We start from the raw sequence: 25,266 nt of genomic DNA, 5'->3' as shown, positions 1-25,266 counted from the left end.
TGCTGTGATTACAGCTGCAAGTCGCTTGGGGTATGTCTCTATCAGTTTTGCACATCGAGACTGAAATTCTTGCCCATTCTTCCTTGCAAAACAGCTCGAGCTCAGTGAGGTTGGATGGAGAGCGTTTGTGAACAGCAGTTTTCAGCTGTTTCCACAGATTCTCGATTGGATTCAGGTCTGGACTTTGACTTGGCCATTCTAACACCTGGATACGTTTATTTGTGAACCATTCCTTTGCAGATTTTGCTGTATGTTTGGGATCATTGTCTTGTTGGAAGATAAATCTCCGTCCCAGTTTCAGGTCTTTTGCAGACTCCAACAGGTTTTCATCCAGAATGGTCCTGTATTTGGCTGCATCCATCTTCCCCTCAATTTTAACCATCTTCCCTGTCCCTGCTGAAGAAAAGCAGGCCCAAACCATGATGCTGCCACCACCATGTTTGACAGTGGGGATAGTGTGATGAGCTGTGTTGCTTTTACGCCAAACATATCGTTTTGCATTGTGGCCAAAAAGTTCGATTTTTATTTCATCGGACCAGAGCACCTTCTTCCACATGTTTGGCGTGTCTCCCAGGTGGCTTGTGGCAAACTTTAGACGAGACTTTTTATGGATATCTTTGAGAAATGGCTTTCTTCTTGCCACTCTTCCATAAAGGCCAGATTTGTGCAGTGTACGACTGATTGTTGTCCTATGGACAGACTCTCCCACCTCAGCTGTAGTTCTCTGCAGTTCATCCAGAGTGATCATGGGCCTCTTGGCTGCATCTCTGATCAGTCTTCTCCTTGTCTGAGCTGAAAGTTTAGAGGGACAGCCAGGTCTTGGTAGATTTGCAGTGGTCTGATACTCCTTCCATTTCAAAATGATCGCTTGCACAGTGCTCCTTGGGATGTTTAAAGCTTGGGAAATCTTTTTGTATCCAAATCCGGCTTTAAACTTCTCCACAACAGTATTACGGACCTGCCTGGTGTGTTCCTTGGTCTTCATGATGCTCTCTGCGCTTTCAACAGAACCCTGAGACTTTCACAGAGCAGGTGCATTTATACAGAGACTTGATTACACACAGGTGGATTCTATTTATCACCATCAGTCATTTAGGACAACATTGGATCATTCAGAGATCCTCGCTGAACTTCTGGAGTGAGTTTGCTGCACTGAAAGTAAAGGGGCCGAATAATTTTGCACGCGCAACTTTTCAGTTTTTTAATTGCTAAAAAAGTTTAAAATATCCAATAGATTTCGTTCCACTTCACAATTGTGTCCCACTTGTTGGTGATTCTTCGCAAAAAATTAAAATTTTATATCTTTATGTTTGAAGCCTGAAATGTGGCAAAAGGTTGAAAAGTTCAAGGGGGCCGAATACTTTCGCAAGCCACTGTATATTCTTCTACATTTATATAAAAAAAAAAAAAAAATGAATCACAACAACACACACGCAATAGGCATATATTGATTGGTTTGCGTAAAAGTTATAGCGTCTACAAACCATGGGAGAGATTTATGGCTTTTTTTTTTTACTAGTAATGGCGATGATCTGCAATTTTTAGCGGTATTGCGATGGACAGATCAGACACCGACACATTTTTGGGACCATTGACATTTATATAGCGATCAGTGCTATAAAAGTGCACAAATTACTGTGTAAATGACACTGGCAGGGAAGGGGTTAACACTAGGGAGCGATCATGGGTTAAATGAGTGTTCCCTCACTGTGTTCTAACTGTATAGGACTGAGTAGGAGAGGAGACATATCACTGTTCCTACTTACTAGGAACAAACAACATGTCTCCTCTCCTCTGACAGCACAGGGATTTGTGCGTTTACACACACAAATCCCTGTACTGGTGCATGCAATTGCCGGCCACGCGCATAGGGACCCCTGCCACGCGCGGGCCCTCTATCAGCTCTTAAAAGGAACCCCGCACGGGGTTTCGCGCAGGGGAGCCATTCTGCCCCCGGTTAATAGTGCAAAAAATAAAAACCGCAGCGGTGATCAAATACCACCAAAAGAAAGCTCTATTTGTGGGGGGGGTTGGGGAGGACAAATTTAAATTTGAATACACCGTCACACAGCCTCGCAATTCTCAGTTAAAGTGACGCAGTGCTGTATCTCAAAAAATGGCCTTGTCAGGAAGTGGGTAAGACCTTCCGGGGCTGAAGGGGTTAATTACTCATCTTTGTAACAAATAAAAGTTGGAAGTGTAAAAATTCCATAAAGTGTGCAGGATGAGAGGACTTTAACTCAGTAAATACTCACCACCCCCATTCTGAGTTACTAGTTCTGCAAAGGATAATGACCAAGCCAAATATTTAGATATCTGTCAAGTCTCCAACCATCTCAAGTGACACGATAGAAGCCAGATCTGAATAAGGGTGAACAGCTATACTTCTTTTATTCCCCCAAAACATTGTATTGCTCTCTGCCGACTTCCAAAGACAGAGGCACATAATCCACATTTATAAAGCACATCATTGTGTGTTATAAATGTGTGGGTTTTTTTTCTTTAACCACTTAAGGACCAGGCCTCTTTTTTAGATGTGTTTACAAGTTAAAAACAGGTTTTTTTTGCTAGAAAATTACTTAAAACCCCCAAACATTATATATTTTTTTTTCTAACACCCTAGAGAATAAAATGGCGGTCATTGCAATACTTTGTCACACCGTATTTGCACAGCGGTCTTACAAGCGCACTTTTTTTGAAAAAAGTACATTTTTTTTAATTAAAAAACAAAACAGTAAAGCTAGCCCAATTTTTTTTTTATATTGTGAAAGATAATGTTACGCCGAGTAAATTGATACCAAACATGTCACGCTTCAAAACTGCGCCGGCTTGTGGAATGGCGACAAACTTTTACCCTTAATCTCTATAGGCGACATTTAAAAAAATTCTACAGGTTGTAGGTTTTGCGTTACAGAGGAGGTCTAGGGCTAGAATTATTGTGCTCGTTCCAACGATGGCGCTGATACCTCACGTGTGGTTTGACCACCGTTTTCATATGCGGGCGCTACTAACGTATGCATTCGCTTCTGCACACGAGCTCGGCAGGACGGGGCGGGTTTAAAAAAAAAATTTTTTTTTTCTTATTTATTTTACCTTTTATTTTTACAAAAAAAAAAAAAAAATTGTGTCACTTATTCCTATTACAAGGAATTTAAATATCCCTTGTAATAGAAAAAAAGCATGACTGGACCTCTTAAATATGAGATCTGGGGTCAAAAAGACCTCATATTTACACTAAAATGCAATAAAAAAAAAAGCCGTCCCTTTAAGAGCTATGGGCAGAAGTGACATTCTGACGTCACTTCCGCCCTGCAGTGTCATGGAGATGTGTGGGGGGGCCCATCTCACTCATCTCCACGCACAGCCACGGGAAGGATCCAATTGCCTCCGCCGCTGCTGACGGCTCCGGTAAGCGGCGGAGGGCAAAGGATCGCCGCGGGAGGGGCCCCTCCGCTGCCGCAGATAAAAGTGATCTTGCGGTGAATCCGCCGCGGAGACCATTTTTATCCTGTACTGGACCACTGGCTGAACACGCCGATACCGGGGTTATGGCAGCTAGCTGCTGCCACAACGATATCTGTCCTCAAAGTGAGGACGGATATCAGCGTGCAGCGGTCTGGAAGTGGTTAACCTTATTACTGCTGGGCCATTTTTTAAATTTTGCCCACACATGCCTCCGTGCTGGGCAGATTGACAGAAGCGGGACTCCCACTGCTGTCAATCAAATCCTATGATGAGGGAGCTGGGGGTGGAGCCTAGTCCCACTGTGTGTGTCTAAATGCAGGCAGTGGGGCTCTGGAGCAAGCCCTTGTGTGACCCCATAAGCAAGTGGCTTTCTATGCGGGCACTGACTGAAGTGGAGTCAAAAGCACCAGCAGGGGACACCAGAAGAGAAGGATTAGGGTTGCTCTGTGCAAAACCACTGCACAGAGCAGGTGATAGGTAGGTAGATAGGTAGGTAGATATTAAAATAAGTTTTACAATAGAACTGCACGATTAATCGTTAAAAGATCACGATCTCGATTCAACCCCCCTCACGATGCTAATCAGCTGTTTCCACAATTCTATGTAAACAGTACAGAGCCCAGTTGTCAAAAAATAAAAAAGATGACAAATGTTTATCAACATTCCTCAGCGTAGATAGAGAAGAGAACACATACAATGCATCTCTCGGTTCTTTTAGATGAAAGGAGTGAACTTTGGTCGGTAGATGAGGGCAGTTGTTTAGCCACTTAAAGACCAAATCTGCTGCCATAACCCCGGTATTTAACGTCAAAGTATCGACATATAACGGCAGCAGGCAGCCCTAAAGTGGTTAAAGGAGTTGTAAAGGGAGAAGGTGTAGAATGCATTAAGATAAGAAACCTCATGTGTAGCAGCCACCCCAGCATCCCCCTAATTACTTACCTGAGCTCCACCTCTCTCCAGCGATGTCCACGAATGTCTAAGCCATCAGTAACACTTCCCCTGATTGGCAGACACAAAGCAGCAGCGCCATTGGGGGGGGCGGGGCTTCGTGTCTGAATGGACACACAGCTGTTAATCGGCTCCAGTGCCCCCCCCCCCCCCCATAGGAAGTTGCTTGCTGTGGGGGCACTCGATAGGAGGGAGGAGCCAGGATCAGCAAAAAAGACCCACGTAGACGAGGATCCAGGCTGCTCTGTGCAAAACTAACTGCATAAAGGAGGCAAGTATAATTTTTTTTTTTTTTTAAACTCAAGACTTTACAATTACTTTAACCACCTCAGCCCCAGAACGTAATGCATTTTATGCATGTTTAGCTGTAAAAAAAAAAAAAAAAAAAAAAAAAAAAAACAAAAAAACTCCCATGTGTAGACATTCAAAATGTCTATAGCGTCTGCTGGGCGCTGCCACCTTTGATGTGATGTTAGCAGTCCCAGAGCTGCCACTCAAGTGACATCCTATAGTATTCCCCTTCAGCCAAACATTCACACCTGAGTGTTTGGTTACACATTTTGGTGCATTTCCTTACACGGCAATTGTCAACAGCAACAACCTCATCCCCTCTATTGTGGCTGTTCAGATCTCTAAGGTTAAAAAAAAAATAAAAATGTACGAGTATTGTTGGAGCTGCGTAGGGAGATTCACCTGAACCGATTTCCTCTGCTCTCCTCCCCCAAAGCAACGCCCGAGCTTATATACACATGCAAGTGAGGAGCTGGGCCAGCACAGAGTAATTAGGACACACCTAGAAGAGAATGTCTATAACATGGAGGGAGGGGGCTGTTCAAGGGAAGACTCTGTAGGCAGTTTTTTTTTTTTTGTTTAACCAGCAGGTTTAACCACTTACCGACCGCCGGCTCCTGTACATATACGTCGGCACTTTGAAGATGGATATCTCGGTAACGGCAGCAGCTGCTGCCACAACCGAGGTATCCATCTTTACAGGAGCCGGTTCTGTGTACAATAATGGTGGTCTCTGCGGCGGGTTCACCGCGAGATCACCATTATCGGCGGCGGGAGAGGTGCCACCCCCCCTCCCGCCGCTCTCACGCGCCCTCCGCCACTTACCGGAGCTGTCGGCAGCGGAGATCGGGACCTCTCACTCCTTAGGTATGGAGACGAGTGAGGCTAAGATGGCCGCCACCCATCTCCATACCATAGGAGGGCGGAAGCGACGTCATGACGTCAGCTCCGCCCATATGTCTTAAAGGCATTTTTTTTCTTTATGTCTTTTTTTTTTTTTTTTTTTTTGCATTTTAGTCCAAATATGAGATCTGAGGACTTTTTGACCCCAGATCTCATATTTAAGAGGACCTATCATGCTTTTTTCTATTACAAGGGATGTTTACATTCCTTGTAATAGGAATAAAAGTGATCCAATTTTTTTTTTTTTTTTTTTTTTTTTTTTAAAACAGTGCAAAAATAAATATAATAAAGTTAAATAAATAAGAAAAAAAAAAAAATTTTTTTAAAGCGCCCTGTCCCGACGAGCTCGCGCGCAGAAGCGACCGCATACATGAGTAGCGCCCGCATATGAAAACGGTGGTCAAACCACACATGTGAGGTATCGCCGCGACCGGTAGAGCGAGAGCAATAATTCTAGCCCTAGACTTCCTCTGTAGCGCAAAACATGCAACCTGTAGAATTTTTTAAACGTCACCTATGGAGATTTTAAAGGGTAAAAGTTTGACGCCGTTCCACGAGCGGGCGCAATTTTGAGGCGTGACATATTGGGTATCAATTTACTTGGCGTAACATTATATTTCACAATATAAAAAAAATTGGGCTAACTTTACTGTTGTCTTATTTTTTTATTCAAAAAAAGTGAATTTTTTCCAAAAAAACTGCGCTTATAAAACCGCTGCGCAAATACGGTGCAAAAATAAGTATTGCAATGACCACCATTTTATTCTCTAGGGTGTTAGAAAAAAAATATATAATGTTTGGGGGTTCTAAGTAATTTTCTAGCAAAAAAAAAAAAAAAACCTGTTTTAAACATGTAAACACCTAAAATCCAAAACGAGGCTAGTCCTTAAAAGGTAAAAAAAAAAAAAAAAAAAAAAAAAAAAAAAAAAAAAAAAGGGGGGGGGGGGGATCCAATTCCCCTATCCACACATTGGATGTGGATAGGGGAAATACTCCTGTTGTGCTATTTTTTTCTAACAATGGAGAGCCTAAAACAAAGTTTAGGGCAGCCAGGTATAGCCTACAGCACTAAATGATCAGGAAAGCCCCGACAGGCCAGTTGTACAGAAAATGATCAGTAAATCGACTTCTGCACAACCAGATGTCCATACAAAGATCAAAAACCGGCTGGTCTCTGCCACATTTCTATCCATATATAGCCAGCTTTAGTTCAGAGGCATGTTACAAATCATTAAAAAAGTAATAATAATGCATATGTCTTTAAGGCTGGGTTCACACATGTGGTGCTGCGGGTTCGTGCCTGGGGTCCCGTGCCTTCCTGTACACCAGTTCAGGTGCAATTCAGGCCTGAATTTTTGCCTGAATTTGCACCTGAACTGGACCCCTTTTTAAATCCAGACTGCAGTCACCCCAGAAATGTGTGAACCGGTCACACTTGCCTGTCATGCTAATTGGATGCGGGGAAACCCACATCCAATTCCCATGTATGAACCCAGCCTAAGGCTCGCTCACACAAGAGGCACTGTGGCTGCATTTTCAGCACAACCCCAAAGCATAGACAATGCAAACTGCCTTGCTTCCAATGCCGTCCTGTGCGCTGAAAAAAAAAAAAAGGGGGAGGGGGAATCATTTCTTTTTTTTGGTAAATCTGAAGGAAAAAAAAAAAAATCTACAGAAAATTGTATAGTGTGCATTCAGCTTTAACCTCCCCTCAGGTTTTGGTGACTGATTATGCATGATGTGTAGATCCTGTGTACTTTAACCCCTTCCCGCCGACCGTAAGCACATCTGTGTACTCGGATTTCGGGGGTTATACCGGGATGATGCCCGCAGCTGCAGGCATCATCCCGGTACCGTTGTTTCTAGTGGGCGATCGGCTACCCGTATATAACAACCGATGCGGCTAAAAGCCGCTCAGCTGTTATACCGGAGGAGCGGGAGGGGACATCCCCCCCCTCCCGCCGCTCTTACCAGGCCTCCCGTGCGATTGGGAGGCCCGGTGTCCAATCGTCTGCACCCGGCGGCTGTGGGCGGGCTGGAACGAAGCTGTGGGCGGCTTCGTTCCAGCCTTCTCAATGTAAGCACAGAAGCGACGTCATGACGTCACTTCCCGTATACTCGGCTGCCAATGGCGCCGAATTTAAAAAAATACACAGTATTCAGAATCGCCGTTTTCGGCAATCTGAATACTTTGAAGTGTAAAGGAGGGATGGGGGGGTCTTTTAGACCCTCCATTAAGAGTGGCTGTCACCACCTATTACTGACAGCAATAAAAGTTAAAAAAAAAAAAAAAAAAAAACTTTTTTTTTTTTAAACACAATTTTTAAGTATAAAAATAAATAAAAATAAATATAAAAAAAAAAAAATTTAAAGCGCCCCCGCATATGTAAACCGTGTTCAAATAACACATGTGAGGTATCGCCGCGATCGTCAGAGCGAGAGTAATAATTCTAGCCCTAGACCTCCTCTGTAACTCTAACCTGGTAACCGTAAAAAAAAATTTAAAGCGTCGCCTATGGAAATTCATAGCTACCATAGTTTGTCGCCATTCCACGAGTGCGTGCAATTATAAAGCCTGACATGTTTAGTATCTATTTACTCGGCATAACATCTTTCACATTATACAAAAAAATTAGGGTAACTTTACTGTTTGGATTTTTTAAAATTCGTGGAAGTGTCCCTTTTCCAAAAATTTGCGTTTAAAACACCGCTGCACAAATACCGTGTGATATAAAATATTGCAACAATCTCCATTTTATTCTCTAGATTCTCTGCTAAAAAATATATATATATATAATGTTTGGGGGTTCTAAGTAATTTTCTAGCAAAAAATATGGATTTTAACTTGTAAACACCAAATTTCAAAAATAGGCTTAGTCATGAAAGGGTTAAAGTCTTTTTTCTGTTTTTAAAGTAAAATGTTATACTTGCCTCCTCTGCGCAGTTGGTTTTGCACAGAACAGCACAGATCCTCCTCTTCGCTGCTCCTTGCCCCTCCCTACTGTCAAGTGCCCCCACAGTCAGCAGCTTCCTATGGGGGCACTGGTCACAACTCCATGTATCCTTTCAGACACGGAGCCCTCTCTCCCTCGATTGGCTGACTGACTTTGATAGCCACGGGAGCCAATGACACCACTGCTGTGTCTCAGCCAAATCAGGGGGGAGTGCTCCGGAACAGCTTAGACAATCATGGACATCACTGGAGAGAGATGGGGCTCCGGTAAGTATTGGGGGTGCTGCCACAAAAGGTTTTTTTTTTTTTAAATCTTAATGCATAGAATGCATTAGGATAAAAAAAAAAAAAAAAAAAAAAAAAATTTCCTGCCTTTAAAGCGGGAGTCCGGCGAAAATCTTTGTTTTTTTTTTTTTTAGAGGTCAGCAGTTGCAAATACTGCAGCTGCTGACTTTTAAAATAAGGTCACTCACCTGTACCGGGGTCCAGCGATGTCGGCACCCGAGACCGAACCGTCCCTCGATCCTCAGGTGCCGCCGCTGCCATTCTCAGTGAGGGAATCAGGAAGTGAAGCGTTGCGGCTTCACTTCCTGATTCCTTACTGCGCATGCGCGAGTCGCGCTGTGCTCTCTCAATGGTCCCCGCTATCTCCTGGGACCTGTGTCTTTCCCAGGAGACAGCGGGGTAGTGCAGGAGGGGGCGTGACTCCCGCGGGAGTCTATTCCTGGAAGTGGGTGCAGATACCTGTCTTAGACAGGTATCTGCACCCCCCTCCCCCCTGAAAGGTGCCAAATGTGACACCGGGGGGGGAACGGAATCCGATGAGCGGAAGTTCCACTTTTGGGTGAAACTCTGCTTTAAGCGCTATTTTGTACTATTGTGCACTCATGTCCTAGATGCACAGGTTACACTGCCTCCATAATTGTAGGTCTATCAGCCCAATCTCTATTTCTTATTCCTTGCCTTTTATTGCCTCATTGGCACCTATTACCTTTGACACCATTGTCTTTTGATAGAGATAGATAGATATATATTCATTCAATGTCATTTTAATAAAGTTTGAAACAAACAAAAAAAGTAAACCTAAGCGCTGCTCCCAGCACATGATCAGCGCGGCCGTCTTATGTGTAGGAACCTCACTTGGAATCTTTGCTAGAGAATCTTTGTGATGACAGGGTCTCTTGATTTAGCAGGTTCCAAAGTCAGAAAACAAATAGGACTATGTACATTAGATAAGAGGAAAGTACAGGAGATGTTGGGGGGAAGTATAGTGAAGGCTCCCAGGGCTGGGATCTCAGCTCCACACACACACACACACACACACACACACACACACACACACACACCATTGTGAATCATTGATGGAACACAACACAGCTGTGTCCTTCCTCCTGTCCGGTGTGAAGAGGTGACAACAACCCCCCTCCCCCCCAATGTTCAGCCATAGGAATTCCCTGAGCCATGTGGAGTCGGGGGAGAAGAGCACACAGGAAGACACACAAGGGAAATGGGTGTATTGGAGGTCAGTGTGTGTGACCAGGCCTTCCTCATACAGGAACTCGGGGGCTCAGAGGTGGCCGCACTTGTCCCACACACAGCACCGTCCTCTCACACTCACCTGGCAGCTATGGGCCGCCGCAGCCACCCGCCGAAGGCTCAACGTTCACAGCTCGGAAACTCGCCTCTCCGTTCCCCATTCATTACTTTAATGCTTTGTCTCCCTCCCGTTCCCGCGACGCTCCGTCCGACGGCGAGATGAAGACGAGAGGCGGGGCGCAGCCTGCGTGCGGCTACGTCAACAAGTCAAAGGTTCTCAAAATGGCCGCTTCCTCCAGGGCGAGTACGCGCGACAAGAACTGCTTAGGGTACAACAGTCACAGCAACGGGCCCCGCCCCTCCCAGCGCCCCCCTGACTCATAATACAAATGACGTTGAGGGGGAGGAGTCTTCTTACTACTCTGTACTCGTCGCGTTTGTTTTGGTTGTGAGCCGGGGTTTCCGGTGACTGCTGGCCTGGGGGTGGGGTGAGGCTGAGTGTCCAGGGAGCCCTTCTCATCTCACCAGTACATAGGATATACAGGCTTCTCATCTCACCAGTACATAGGAGATACAGGCTTCTCATCTCACCAGTACATAGGAGATACAGGCTTCTCATCTCACCAGTACATAGGAGATACAGGCTTCTCATCTCACCAGTACATAGGAGATACAGGCTTCTCATCTCACCAGTACATAGGAGATACAGGCTTCTCATCTCACCAGTACATAGGAGATACAGGCTTCTCATCTCACCAGTGCATAGGAGATACAGGCTTCTCATCTCACCAGTGCATAGGAGATACAGGCTTCTCATCTCACCAGTACATAGGAGATACAGGCTTCTCATCTCACCAGTGCATAGGAGATACAGGCTTCTCATCTCACCAGTATATAGGAGATACAGGCTTCTCATCTCACCAGTACATAGGAGATACAGGCTTCTCATCTCACCAGTACATAGGAGATACAGGCTTCTCATCTCACCAGTATATAGGAGATACAGGCTTCTCATCTCACCAGTGCATAGGAGATACAGGCTTCTCATCTCCCCAATAATTAATTGTACATAGGAGATACAGGGGCATGAATAGCAAATACACCAATTGCATAGCTCCCAACTGTCCCTGATTTGGAGCAATGTCCCTCTGTCCCTCATTCCTCCTCATTTGTCCCTTATTTTGGTCTGATCTATATAGTTGAATATAAAATGCAGTTTTTATCTTTCAAAAAGTGTTTCCCAGTCCTAAACCTTTCATCCAATCTCTAAATTGCTGCATTTGTACATTTTAACCACTTCAATACAGGGCATTTTCACCCCCTTCCTGCCCAGGCCAATTTTCAGTTTTCAGCGCTGTCGCACTTTGAATGACAATTTCGCGCTCATGTGACGCTGTACCCAAATTAGATTTTTATCATTTTTTTCCCCACAAATAGAGCTTTCTTTTGGTGGTATTTGATCACCTCTGCGTGTTTTTTTTTTTTTTTCAGCTATAAACAAAAGAGCGATAAGTTTGAACAAAAAAATGTTTTTTTCTCAAGTCATCTTCCAGGACGGCACACCTGAGAGATGAGAGGCTCCTCCCCACAGGAAACACAATCAATCAACAGCTGTTTTAAGTCCACACCCTTCCCCCTGATCCTCAGTTTTTGATTGTGTTTCTCCCTACACGGCGAAACTGTTTGTTTTTTTTCCAAATGACCAAAGCCTGGGGCTGGTGGTCTCCCCCTGGGAGCCGGACCAAATGCCTGGCGGGATATATTTATCCTTCCCGGGGGGTTCCCCTATCCTTTCCTCAGGGGGGGCAGCAGAAACTGGGAAAGCCCCCCTGAGAGCTGAAGGCCCCTGGGTACAGTGGTGTCCCCAGAACTTCAGGGGCCTTTATCCTGTCTCCCCCCCCCCCCCTTACCTGTCCGAAAGTCCTTTCAGACGGGGGTGCTGGCCGTCGGTTCTTTCCAGGGGGATCGTATCCCCTGACTCCTGGGTCCCTGGTAGCTCGCGTGGGCTGCTGGGGAGGGCACCGCCTGAACGACCCGCATTCTTACCCAGAAGGGAAGGCTGAGAGTCAGCAGGAGCAGGCGCCCACATCCTCCTTTCGAGGAGGCACCAGTTTACTATGATGAATGTCTGCCTAAACCACCTCATGGGAATGAGGAACGTACGGCATTGCGCCCCCCCCCCCCCCCCATGTGTATATACTGACTGGACAGAGCAGGACACAGCCTAACCTTGCAGCTCCCTAAAGGGACAGCAGTTGTGGGGGGGGCACTTTGGCGGCTATCCTCCTTGCGTGTGGACCATAAGAATGGAAAAGCAAGCCCGGTGGCTGTGGAAAAAGGGGAAGACGACAACGGTGAGTCAAAAATCCCCAATCCCAGCCAGATGGTTTCTGGGCATTTGAGATAATCTCCCCTGGGGTCTGGATTCAAATAGCCCAGAAGCTTTTGCTAAAGACACCAGCCACAGCTCCCTCCTACATCAGAGATGCTGTATGGTGGACAAGTGGTGCAGAGGAGCGAGTGTGCCTAAACCACCTCAGATGGGAAAGAGGTAGGTAAGGCATTTTTTCCCCTTCCACCTGTATTTACTGAGTGGTGCAGTGCAGGACCTGGGGTCTCCATTAACAAAATAGCCCAGAAGCTACTGCTAAAAACCACCAGCCACAGCTTCCTCTTATAGCAGAGACACTGTGGTTATCACAACAGTAGGTTGCCAGCCTCTCCCTACATACCCGGTTGTGGTACATTAGTAGGGGTGAATACAGTAAAGAGGGTGACCTGGTAGAACAAAGAGTTCCTTACTGGCCAGGTATACCACTGAACAAGTTATTAATGGTGCAATGGTTGAAGGATTCAGGAGTAAGCTCCCTTGCTCAGCAGGTGCACTAGGTTATCTGGCCCTATTAGCCCAGCTGCTAGGAATCTGCTTAAAGTTGCTCCAAGATGCTTAAAAGCTGACCTAACTTTCAACAATGGCAGGGACCAAGCTTCTGTGTGGCACAGTAGGGGTTCCCTTGTGACAGATCCTCCTTTTGGGGGTTGCTTGCTATGGGTAACTTTTCATAAGCTCCAACCTCCCACTCCACTCTTACATTGTGGTTATATTTTAATGCAGGGAGTAAGAAAAACCTCAGTGACAGATCTAAAAGCGATTTACCATAAATCGTTTTTCCTATATCCTTTGATTAAGGATTTTCTGTGCAAACATATGCAAGAGCTAGATGGCTATATGATTGCTTCTTTAAGGGCTGCAGGTGGCTATTTACCTCCAGGCTAAATTGGTAACCACCCTTTTTAGAGGTCTTATATTGGTCTCTAGGGCTGGGCTCATTGAGACTTTAGTTACTGATCAGCCCCACCCGTGTATGAGCTGGCTAGCGTTTGCTCAATCTACGGAGGTAAGGTAGGACAACAGCTACTATAGTAAGGTGTCCAACCATTTTAGGATTGGTTCCTTCACTGGTGGTGAAGGATTAGTATCTACAGCCCAGGCTATGCCTATGAAATAATTTGCTCCTGTTTGGTTATTTCATAAAGGGATACACCATGACTCCTTCTTGGCTGCTCACCAGTAGACCTCAGTAGTGAAGGTTTGTCCTTGCTGGGGTGTTTGGTGGCACAACTAAAGTACACATTGAGATTTGTGACCTCTCTGCTGAAGCTTGTTGGGTGTCCTTTATATCCTAAAGGTACTGCTTTGTTTGGCTACAGAGCAGAAAATACAACAGGGAAGGTGGTCTGTACTTCCTGGTTTTGTGCCGCACGCCAGAAACTCACATCATTGAGTCTGGTGATGACATTTCTGCTCATAATTGTTATTTTGCTGCACATCAGACCTACACAAGATTGGGGTCTGTCTGTGGGGTTTTTGTGTCCTGTATTACTGCCTTATTGCTTATCAGAAAGGCAGCAGGAAAGATTGATGGCAGGGGTAGTACATATACTGCCTTTGGTAATCGGTACAGCACCACAAGGTGGCGTTGTGCTGATTCAGACAGTGCTATTAACGGCAATAGCTGCCAATTTTAGGCATGCGATTTGACATGTAAGTCGCATGCCAAATCGCTTCAATATGGATGTGCTATCTCTATTCAGAATTGTTAGATTGTTGCACATTAGAGATATACACGATTGAAGTTTGTCTGTGGGTCCTGTATTACTGCCTTATTGGTTGCTTATCAGAAAGGCAGCAGTGATGACGAATGGTCCTGATTTTGTTGGAAAATACTAAATTGAACCTGTGCCAGGGGTAGTACACATACTGCCATTGGTAATCAGTGCAGCACCACAAAGTGGCCCGGGCTGATTCAGACAGTGCTATTAACGGCAATGGCTGCCAATTTTAGGCATGCGATTTGACATGTTGAGTCACATGCCAAATCACTTGAATATGGATGTGCTATCTCTATTCAAGATTGTTGTTGCACATCAGACACATACAAAATTGAAGGTTTACTGCCTTATTGGCTGCATATCAGAAAGGACACAACAGTGAAGGCTGTTTGTCTTTTTCTGATTTGTTTTTGCTGCTCAGCAGGGAGACACATTGAGGGTAATGACATCTCTGCTCAGTATTGGTATATGCTACACATCAGACATACACAAAGATTGAACATTGTTTGTGTCCTGTATGTCCTATATTTACTGACTTATCGTCCGTATATCAGAAAGGCACAGCAGTAAGTGGTGTTTCTCATTGATCTTCCTTGCTGTTTCTTAGGTATACACAGTAGGGGGTTGTTGGCTGCACTCCTCCAGGGAGCCACAGCATGGGGACCCCTTGTTTGTTCGACCCGAAAACTGCTTTTCCTGCGACCTGTGTAATCTTGAGGTCTGTGGTTCCGTAAGCAGGGACTGCTGGATACGCTGCGACCTGGAGTCGCACAGTCACGAATGATACCCTTTGGAAGCCATAGTATGACTTCTCATGCGTCTTGCAGTCCCAAGTGGCAGGTTGGGTCGCACGGGTGTGGGAACCCTAAGCTTATCTGTCCCTTCTGGTTCAGGTTTTGCAATGCTGCAGGAATACTCATTGTGGAGTTATTGCCTTATTTTGCAGTAGACCAGAAAGATCGCAGCTGTAAAGGCTGTCTGTTGTTTGTTTTTATGTTGCTGCACAGCAGAAGTACTCAACATTGAAGCTTGTTGGTGCTTTCTGTTTCATATTGCCTTACCTTATGGCACTTCAGAAAAACACAATGCTGTAGGTTGCTTGTGTTCTTTCTCTGTTGGTTCTATGTAACTGCACTACAGAACTGCATAACAGGAAGGGTTGTCTTATAACTGTACTTGGTGGTTCGTCATAAATACGCAACATAGAAGTTTGGGTCTTTCTGTCTTCTCTTTATAGCCTTGTTTTGCTGTACATCAGTAAAACACCACTGTAAAAGGGGGTTCCCATCCTTTCTGTATTTACCAGTTATGACCTAGCTGCACTTGAGAAATGCGCAGCATTTAAGGTGTGTTTGTGTCTTAATGCTTACATATTGGCCGCACATCAGAAAACCAGACTGTGAGGTTCAGATTTGGGTCTCTTCCCATATTTGATATTTTGGTTTAGCTAGTCACACTCAGATACACAACATTGATGTCTGCTTGTGTCCTTTCAGTCTAAATCTATTGTGCTATGTCCACAATCTATGATTTTTTTTATTTGTGATATTAATAATACATGTATCACCTTTTTGTATTTCAGCCTTCTCTTCCGTGAAAGGGCCAGGAGTTCTGGTGCAGATGTCACATGTCAGAAAGCCTCGACCCCTTACATTCAGGGATGCCAGAGCCATTTCCTAGGGTTGAAGCCCAGTAGAGTTATGGGTCACTGGAGGAAGGCGATAATGAATCGCCCTGTTTAATAAGAACTTAGGAAGTTCGGTTCAGAGGAGTTTTATGGCCTGAAGATGAAGTATAAACATGTATACCCGACCAAATAGGTTACAGCTCGGTGCATGGCCTTCATTTTGCCCTTCTAGCAAAACTAGATGTAGCAATATGAGTGTTCTTCTCCTGCTATAGATGTTAATCTCCTGAGTAGGCTCTCAGGCGTAAGTAAAACTATAGATTGGGCATGCCTTAAACCCAGGGATTACGTTTTTGTTAATCTATTTCCCTTAAGTAGGTTTCCCTTCAGTCTTTGCTGACGTAAAGCTAAAAATGAACAAAAAGGGGTTGTCTGTCAGGGGCCCCCTTTTTTGGCAGTTTTATTTCCCTGGACAGGGTTGTGTTAAGACAGGCCCCCTTATGGATCAATGTAGTGTCCTTGTCTTACAACACAGGTCTCTGATCTTTTTAGTGGTTCTAAACAGCACCTATAGGCAGAATAGACCATTGTTGGTAGATGTGTGACAGGCAACATTGATAACCTACAAGTTTAACATGTTTTCTGATTCCATCTTTAAGAGCCCACTCCACCTAGATCCTGCATCCGAAACAGAGAAGGCAGGGACACCGGTGGAGTAGACCGGCAGATCAGCCGCATGATCCAGCTAAGATACCTTCATCAAGCATATGGAGTAAAGGTAAAGCTTACTGCAGAACCGAGGTTCGCCAAGAGTCTTGCAGTGGTCCCACCCTAAGGTAGGCCTGAGGTACTTGATTATCCTCTCAGGTGTGCCGTCCTGGAAGATGACTTGAGAAAAGTACTAGTTACTTACCGGTAACTGTCTTTCTGGGAAATCTTCCAGGACGGCAGGCCTACTTCCCACCCGTTGGAGGAGGGAAAATTTTAGAACACTAGAAGGTGAGTGCCTATGAGGAATGATTTCCCTTGTGAACCAGGTTCAGGAGTTACTTCTCTACAAACTGAGGATCAGGGGGAAGGGTGTGGACTTAAAACAGCTGTTGATTGATTGTGTTTCCTGTGGGAAGGAGCCTCTCATCTCTCAGGTGTGCCGTCCTGGAAGATTTCCCAGAAAGACAGTTACCGGTAAGTAACTAGTACTTTTACTTTTTGCTATAATAAATATCCCAATTTAAAAAAAAAAAAAAAAAATTTTCCTCAGTTTAGGCCGATTATGTATTCTTCTACATGTTTTTGGTAAAAAAAAAATCACAACATGCGTATATTTATTGGTTTGCGCAAAAGTAGCGCCTACAAAATAGGGGATAGTTTTATGGCATTTTTATTATTTATTTTTTTTACTAGTAATGGCGGCGATTCTTTTATCGTGACTACGATATTGCGGCAGACACATCGGACACTTTTGACACCATTTTGGGACCATTGGCATTTATACAGCGATCCATGCTATAAAAATGCATTGATTACTGTATAAATGTCACTGACAGGGAAGGGGTTAACACTAGGGGGTGATCAAAGGGTTAACTGTGTGTCCTAGGGAGTGATTCTAACTGTGGGGGGAGGGGACTCAGAAGCGGAGGAGACCGTTCAGTGTTCCTCTGTACTAGGATCACATGCTCGGTCTCCTCTCCTCTGACAGTACGTGGATCTGTGTGTTTACACACACAGATCCACAGTCCTGCTCGGTTAACGGGCAATCGCGGGCACGCGTATCGTGTCCCGAGTGACGGGGCGCGCGCCCCAGAGGGCCGGGAAGCCCAGGGCGTCATATTACGCCCGCCCAGGATGGGAGATCCCATCTGCGGACATCATATGACAATGGGTGGGTACTGAAGTGGTTAAAAGCCAATATAAAGGAATAGTAGTGGTAAAAAAAAAAAAGTCCTTGTGGATTTAATTGACTTTTTTTTTTGGTTCATTCTACTTTAAGGGGGGGGTGTGGCAGGGGGCATGTCCTATGCCTACATACGTTTGTTAGTAGGTGTCCCTCATTCCCATCTCAAAATGTTGGGAGGTATGGAATTGTAGATGTGTAGAGGAACGTCTGAGAGGTGCATCTCATAAAATTAGAATATCATCAAAAAGTTCATTTATTTCAGTAATTCAATTGAACATGTGAAACTCTTATATTATATAAATGTGTTACACACAAAGTGATATATTTCAAGCACTTCTTTCTGTTAATGTTGATGATTATGGCTTACAGCCAGTGAAAACCCCAAATTCAGTATCTCAGAAAATTAGAATATTAGACCAATAAAAATCATTTTTAACCCCTTCACGCCAACCGTACGCAAATTTGCGTTCGTGGCTTAAAGGGGTTAAACCTAGGGTTGCCACCTCATCCTTTTAAACTCGAACACAAATAAATTACACAGGTTCTGAGGCTAATTGAATGTAGATAAGGCACCAATGGAGATTAATTACCACCTTAATCAGCCTCAGAACCTGTGTAATGAATAAGTAGTTCGGGTTTAAAGGGATGAGGTGGCAACTCTAGTTAAACCGGATCACCCCGGTACCGTTTTTTAGAGCGGACGTTTGGCTCTTTAGTGATAACAACCGATGCGACTAAAAGCCACTCGGCTGTTATCCTAAAGGAGCGGGAGGGGAAGTCCCCCCCCCCCCACTCTCATCACCATCTACCACTCTTCCCACCCCACCGGGAGACCCGAGCCACCATTCGGCGTGTCCGCCGGCTAGGCTGAGACCTGAAAGAAGCCAGATTCGGCTTTAATCAGGTCGCCGATTAAAAATCCCAGAAGCGATGGCGCCGATTTCTAAAAAATTACAGTATTCAGAATCGCTGATTTTGGCAATCTGAATCCTTTTAAGTAGTGCAAAGGAGGGATTTGAGGTCTTTTAGACCCCCGATCCCTCTATAAAGAGTACCTGTCACCACCTATTACTGTCACAAGGGATGTTTACATGCCTTTGTGACAGCAAAGTGATCAGATTTTTTTTTTAAAGGGACAATGTAAAAAAAATAAAACATTTTTCCCCTGTCCCCGCATGCTCGCGCAACAAAGAAAACACGTACGTAATGTAAACCGTGTTCAAATCACACAAGTGAGGTATCGCCTCAATCGTCAGAGTGAGAGCAATAATTCTAACAAAACACCTCCTCTAACTCTAACCTGGTAACCATTGCTTTTTTTTAAATTGTCGCCTATGGAGATTTTTGGATACCGTAGTTTATTGCCATTCCACAAGTGTGCACAATTTCAAAGCATGACATGTTAGGTAACTATTTACTCGGCATAACATCATCTTTCACATTATACAAAAAGATTGGGCTAACTTTACTGTTTAGTTTTCTTTTTTAATCATGAAAGTGTCTTTTTTCCCAAAAACATGCATTTGAAAGACCGCTGCACAAATACCATGTGACATAAAATATTGCAACGATCGCCATTTTATTCTCTAGGGTCTCTGCTATATATATATATATATATATATATATATATATATATATATATATATATATGTATATATATATATATATATATGTATATGTGTGTGTGTGTGTATATATATATATGTGTATGTATGTTTGGGGGTTCCTTGTAATTTTCTAGCAAAAAATACTGATTTTAACTTGTAAGCAACAAATGTTTAGGCGTGAAATACAGAAATGTTGGCTTACTGAAAAGTATGTCCATATATAGTATACACTATACCAATACTTGGGCGGGGCTCCTTTTGCATGAATTACTGCATCAATGCAGCGTGGCATGGAGGCAATCAGTCTGTGGCACTGCTGAGGTGTTATGGAAGCCCAGGTTGCTTTGATAGTGGCCTTCAGCATGTCTGCATTGTTTAATCTGGTGTCTCTCATCTCCCTCTTGACAATACCCCACAGATTCTTTATGTGGTTTAGGTCAGGCGAGTTTGCTGGCCAATCAAGCACAGCGATACCATAATCATTAAACCAAGTACTGGTACTTGTGGCAGTGTGGGCAGGTCCTGCTGGAAAATTCAATCAGTATCTCCATAAAGCTGGTCAGCAGAGGGAAGCATGAAGTGCTCTAGAATTTTCTGCTAGAGGGCTGTGCTGACTTTGGACTTGATAAAACACAGTGGACCAAAACCAGCAGGGACCTTGATTTCCAAATGAAATGCAAAATTTACCTTCATCCAAAAAGAGAGCAGCAGTCCAGTATTTTTTCTCCTTCGCCCAGGTAAGAGGCTTCTGACGTTGTCTCTGGTTCAGGAGTGACTTGACACAAGGAAGGCAACAGTTGAAGCCCATGTCCTGGATACCTCTGTGTTGTGGCTCTTGAAGCACTGACACCAGCCGTTGTCCACTCCTTGTGAATCTCCCCCTTGAATGGCCTTTGCTGTTGCTTGTACACCTTTTTCTACTACACTTTTTCTTTCCACTCAACATTCCATTAATATGCTTGGATACAGCACTCTGTGAACAGCCAGCTTCTTTAGCAATGACCTTTTGTGGAGGGTGTCAATGACTGTCTTCTGGACAACTGCCAAGTCAGCAGTCTTCCCCAGGATTGTGTAACCCACTGTAACCTGAGAGACCCGTTAGAGGCTCAGAAAACCTTTATAGGTGTTTTGCATTAATAGCTGATTTTTTTTATATAATCTTTATTATATATTATTTTCAAATATAACAAATAATAATACAGGGGGTACAAAGAGAAGAAAAAAAAAAAGGGGGGGGGGGATCTAATAAATCACAGTGTAGTACCATAAAAGTATACCAAACCATATATATTAAAAGGATGTGCTTTAAAGAGTAAAAGAACATACGGTGCAAACTTTTACTAAAACCTTGACGTAAGTGTGTCATGAGATACTTATGACTACTTCATCCTGCGTCCACCATCATAATAGAGGTGGAATCTATGGTTGAGACCACCACTACATCTAAGCAGGTCAACAGTAACCATGTTAAGTAAACAACATCCTGTTAGTGTCCAAAAGTTAGACCCTAGCCGGAAAACAAAAAAAAAAAAAAAGGGGGGGTGGGGAAGGGGGTAAAAAAGAGGGAGAAAATTGGGGAGGGAGGATGATGGGTATATCTAATAATCCCTGACATCTCTGTCTAATGGCTAGCACAACTGTGAATTAAAAGTGCAATATCATTATCATTATGTAGATCTTGGGGGTAAATAAGTATGCCGTGGCTCTCACCCTCCAAAGTTGTTTAAGGGGCAACGTCTGATCTACAGGAAGCAGCCCCAGGGGAAGCCTGGAGGGGAGTCGCCGTATCCCTAGACTTATAATGTATCCATGTCGCCCAGATTGCATAAAATTTATCAAACTTATCTTTACATTTTGCCATCCACTCCTCCGCTGCCATGACCGAGTCAATCAGGCCCATCCACTCGGTTCGTCTCGGAATACGGGTTGATTTCCAGTGAACAGGGATCAAACGCCGTGCAGCATTTAAGAGGTGTGGGAGTATCGACTTCCGGTACTGACTTAGCGGGGTGGATGGCACATGCAGCAAAAACTCCATGGGGGAGTCCGGTAACTCCACATCTAGGATAACCTTTATCTGGGCTCTAACATCTAGCCAGAAGGGCCGGAGCCTCGGGCACTCCCACCAAATATGTAGGAAAGTGCCCCTAAGCCCGCAGCCCCTCCAGCATGCAGCCGAAGATGTCGGATATATTTTCGCCAATTTCGTTGGTACCTTATACCATCGGGTTAATAGTTTGAAACAATTTTCCTGCGTTTTGGTATCTATTGAACTTTTATGAGTGAGCCGATAAAGGTTATTCAATTGCACCTCAGTAAATGTGTGTCCCAGGTCTCTCTCCCATTCCCTAATGTATGTAGGTTTGTACTGAGATTCCGCAGACTGCAGCATCGCATAAAGCAAGGAGATAGAGTGAGCAATGGGGCCCTCAGATTTACATAGTTTTTCGAAGGGGGTTAGTGATGAGGGGGGTCGCACAGGAAGAGGTAAACTCTTAATAAAATGCTGTAGTTGCCTATATCGCCATCCATCCATAGGAAAGCTACCAAACTGGGATCGGAGCCAGTCTAAGGACACCATACCTTGTTCATGAACAAACCGTCCACAGCGAACCTCCCCATCACCAGTCCAATTGCGGAGGTAGGAAAGGTGTTCCCCTGGAGTGAACCAGGGAAAGCCTCCTAGCGGTGCAAGCGGGGACGTTGGCTGTGACAGGTACTCCTTTGAGTTAATGGTATCCCACAATCTCAGTACATGTATAGTGATCGGGGAAACAAAGCTCGAAAGACCTATGTTCTCACGCGGGAGCCAAGGGGCATGAGACAAGTTGCGTCCCGCCAGAAACTTCTCGAGAGGAACCCAAGCCTTGGTAGAGGTGTGGTGGTGCCAGTCGAGAACTCTCTGCAGGGCCACTGCCTCATAATATTTGCGGACAGAAGGCACTCCCAATCCTCCCATATTTTTAGGGCGTTGTAGCGTACGGAGAGCTAAGCGGGGTACATGACCCTGCCAAATAAATTTGACAAATAGGCTGTTGAAGGTCGAGAAAAGAGATCTGGGCAAAGCAATAGGTATCATCTGGAGAAAAAACAGAATTCGTGGCAGTACATTCATTTTCAGTATGCTGACCCGCCCCATCCACGAAAAGGAAGTACGATCCCACCTAGTTAAATCAGCTTTGATAGTTGTGAGTAATGGTGCAAAATTGCATGAGTAAAGTTGTGTTATATCAGCTGGGAGGTGAATCCCCAGGTATTTTAAGGAAGAGCAGCACCACGTGAAGGAGAAGGAGGCCTGTAGTTGGGAGCGCATTGCTTGAGGAACACTGAGGGGGAGAATCTCGGACTTGCTATAATTAATTTTGAAATTTGATAAAGAACAGAATCTGTTTAATTCAGACATGATGTTAGGTAGGGAGATCAGTGGGTCTGTAACATAGAAAAGAACGTTGTCTGCGTAAGCCGATAGTTTATGCTCTGTCGTTCCCACCGTGAGCCCCTTTATATTAGGGTTTGCTCTGATTATGTTGAGTAGTGGTTCTAGAGTGAGGGCAAAAATCAAGGGGGACAAGGGGCACCCCTGCCGTGTACCGTTTCGACTAGGAAAGGGGTTAGAAAGCATTCCATTTACTTTAACTCGCACTTCGGGGGAACTGTATAATGACCCTATCCATTGGAGCATATTACTTCCCAAGCCCAATCGAGAGAGCACCGCCTGCAGATAGGCCCAGTCCACCCTGTCGAAGGCCTTCTCAGCGTCCGTGGATAAGAGAAGACAGGGTGCACTGGGCCGACGCAGGTTCGCCCAGTGTATCAACTGTATGGCTCGAATGGAATTGTCCCTAGCCTCCCTACCTGTTATAAAACCCGTTTGATCTGTATGAATCACCGACGGGAGGATAGGTTTGAGGCGATTAGCCAACACTTTCGCGAAAATCTTGATATCAGTGTTCAGTAATGAAATCGGCCTATAGCTGCTAGGGGTGGAGGGATCCTTGCCCTCCGTCGGAAGGACGGTGATGTGCGCCATCAACGCATCCCTCGGGAGGGTGGTGCCCGAAGCTAACGCATTGAAATATGTGCACATTCGGGCAGCCAGGAGGTGAGAAAATTTGCGATAGTACGCATTAGTTAGTCCATCAGGACCAGGGCTCTTCCCATGCGGAAGATCCTTAATGATTGCTTCTATTTCCTCTACCGCTATAGGCCTATCAAGCTGAGCACTAATTTGTTGCGAAATTTGTGGTGTGAGTGCCTCCTCCAAGTATTGCGCAATACAGTCTGCCTTCTGAGAGAGCGTATGTCCTGCAAGTGTGGCTGGGAGTTGATAAAGTTGGGCATAATAATCGCGAAAGGCATCTGCAAATTTAGAGGATAGTACAGTTTGGGATCCCGAGGGCGTTTGAATTTTATGGACATGTCCGGATGTGCGTTGCCGTTTCAGGGCCCTGGCCAGTAGTTTGCCACACTTATTACCAAACTCATAGAATTTATGTGAGACGTATCAGAGTCTGTCACGGGTTCGTTTTTCTAGTAGGTCTGAGAGCTGTGCCCTGAGGGCTGTTAATTTCTCGTATAAAAGAGGGGTCAGTTGTCGTTTGTGTTTGAGTTCTACTGTACGCAATTGTGTCAGCAAGGATTGGAGTTCCCCACAGCGGGCCTTTTTGAGCCTAGCTCCTTGGGCAATAAATTCACCTCTTATCACAGCTTTATGTCCCTCCCAAACATATGCTACCCCAGTTTCTCCCGTCGCGTTTTCTTTGAAATACAGAGAGATAGCATCTGTCACCTGAGCTAACGCTACTGCATCATCTAATAGGTTTTCGTTCAGGCGCCAAGTCCATTGGCGAGCCTCTGAAGACAAAGTTGCCAGGGAGATGGAAATGGGTGCATGATCGGAAATCGTCATAGATCCGATTGACGAGCCAGAGAGTGATTCCAAAAGGCGTTGATCTACCAGTAGAAGGTCTATCCGCGTGTACACTTTATGTGTAGCGGAATAGTAGCTGAAATCTTTTCCAGTAGGATGTGTCACTCTCCAGCAGTCAATCAGATGACTAGTGTGTAAGGTTTTACGGAAGCGCTTAAGAAACGCAAATGAGTGTGTAGAGTGGCCTGAAGAGGTATCTAACTGCGGGTCGGGGCACACATTGAAGTCCCCTCCCACAATGAGACGCCCCTCGCGAAATTTGGAGAGGGAATCCAGGACCCTCTCCAAAAAATCTAGCTGCCTAGAATTGGAAGCATACAGCGCCACTATTGTAAATTTTTGATTGTATATAGTGCCTTTCAGAAAAACAAATCTGCCTTCAGGATCTGCGCGGTGGTCAGTGGTGATGAAGGGGCAATTTTTATGGATCGCCACCGCGACCCCACCTGATTTAGATTTGGGTGAATTGCTGAGGAACCATTGATTGTATATGTGTGTGGGGAGGCGAGGGATCGAGTCAGCTCGTGCACTAGATCTCTTTGTCTCAAGCCACAACTTACTGCGTTTGGATGGAGAACTCAGGCCCCGTACGTTGTATGACACGATTTTCAGATCAGCCATTGCTGGTTATCCATAGGGTCCCCCAGAGGGCGCGAAGAGAGCGAGGAGAGAGCCACGGCATACGACCCAGCAAATCTAAAGTGCTGATAAGAAAAGCAAATGAGTATAACCCATGCAATAGATAGACAACCCTTCCATAGACATCATCATAAAACATTGAGGAGAAAAACCATAAAAAAAAAGGGGGGGAAAGCATTGGGAGAAAAATTAGGAACATCAAGAAAACAAAAAACGTAATACCCTGTGGGCATTTAGTAACCTCTAGGTGCAACGGTGCCGAGATCGCCCGCCGGCCTAGTGGCACCACAAAATGCGGGCGATCACTGCGTCGTGCATTTCCTTCTACAAGGAATGTAACTCTCATGAGTTTAC

General features: G+C 44.9%; 1 protein-coding gene across 1 annotated transcript in view; it reads right to left on the bottom strand.

The window, feature by feature from the left end:
• Window positions 1–10,390, bottom strand: part of ZBED4 (zinc finger BED-type containing 4) — a 30,926-nt gene extending 20,536 nt beyond the window's left edge. Inside the window, exon 1 of the mRNA XM_073619724.1 lies at window positions 10,182–10,390. The gene's annotated coding sequence lies outside the window, so the exon portion shown is untranslated. The remainder of the gene's footprint in view (window positions 1–10,181) is intronic.
• Window positions 10,391–25,266: the final 14,876 nt, after the last annotated feature.

The sequence above is a fragment of the Aquarana catesbeiana genome, linkage group LG03, assembly GCF_042186555.1.
Source record: "Aquarana catesbeiana isolate 2022-GZ linkage group LG03, ASM4218655v1, whole genome shotgun sequence".
Classification (NCBI taxonomy): domain Eukaryota; kingdom Metazoa; phylum Chordata; class Amphibia; order Anura; family Ranidae; genus Aquarana; species Aquarana catesbeiana.
The sequence above is the reverse complement of the archived record's forward strand: the minus strand, read 5'-3'. Positions and strand labels throughout refer to the sequence as shown.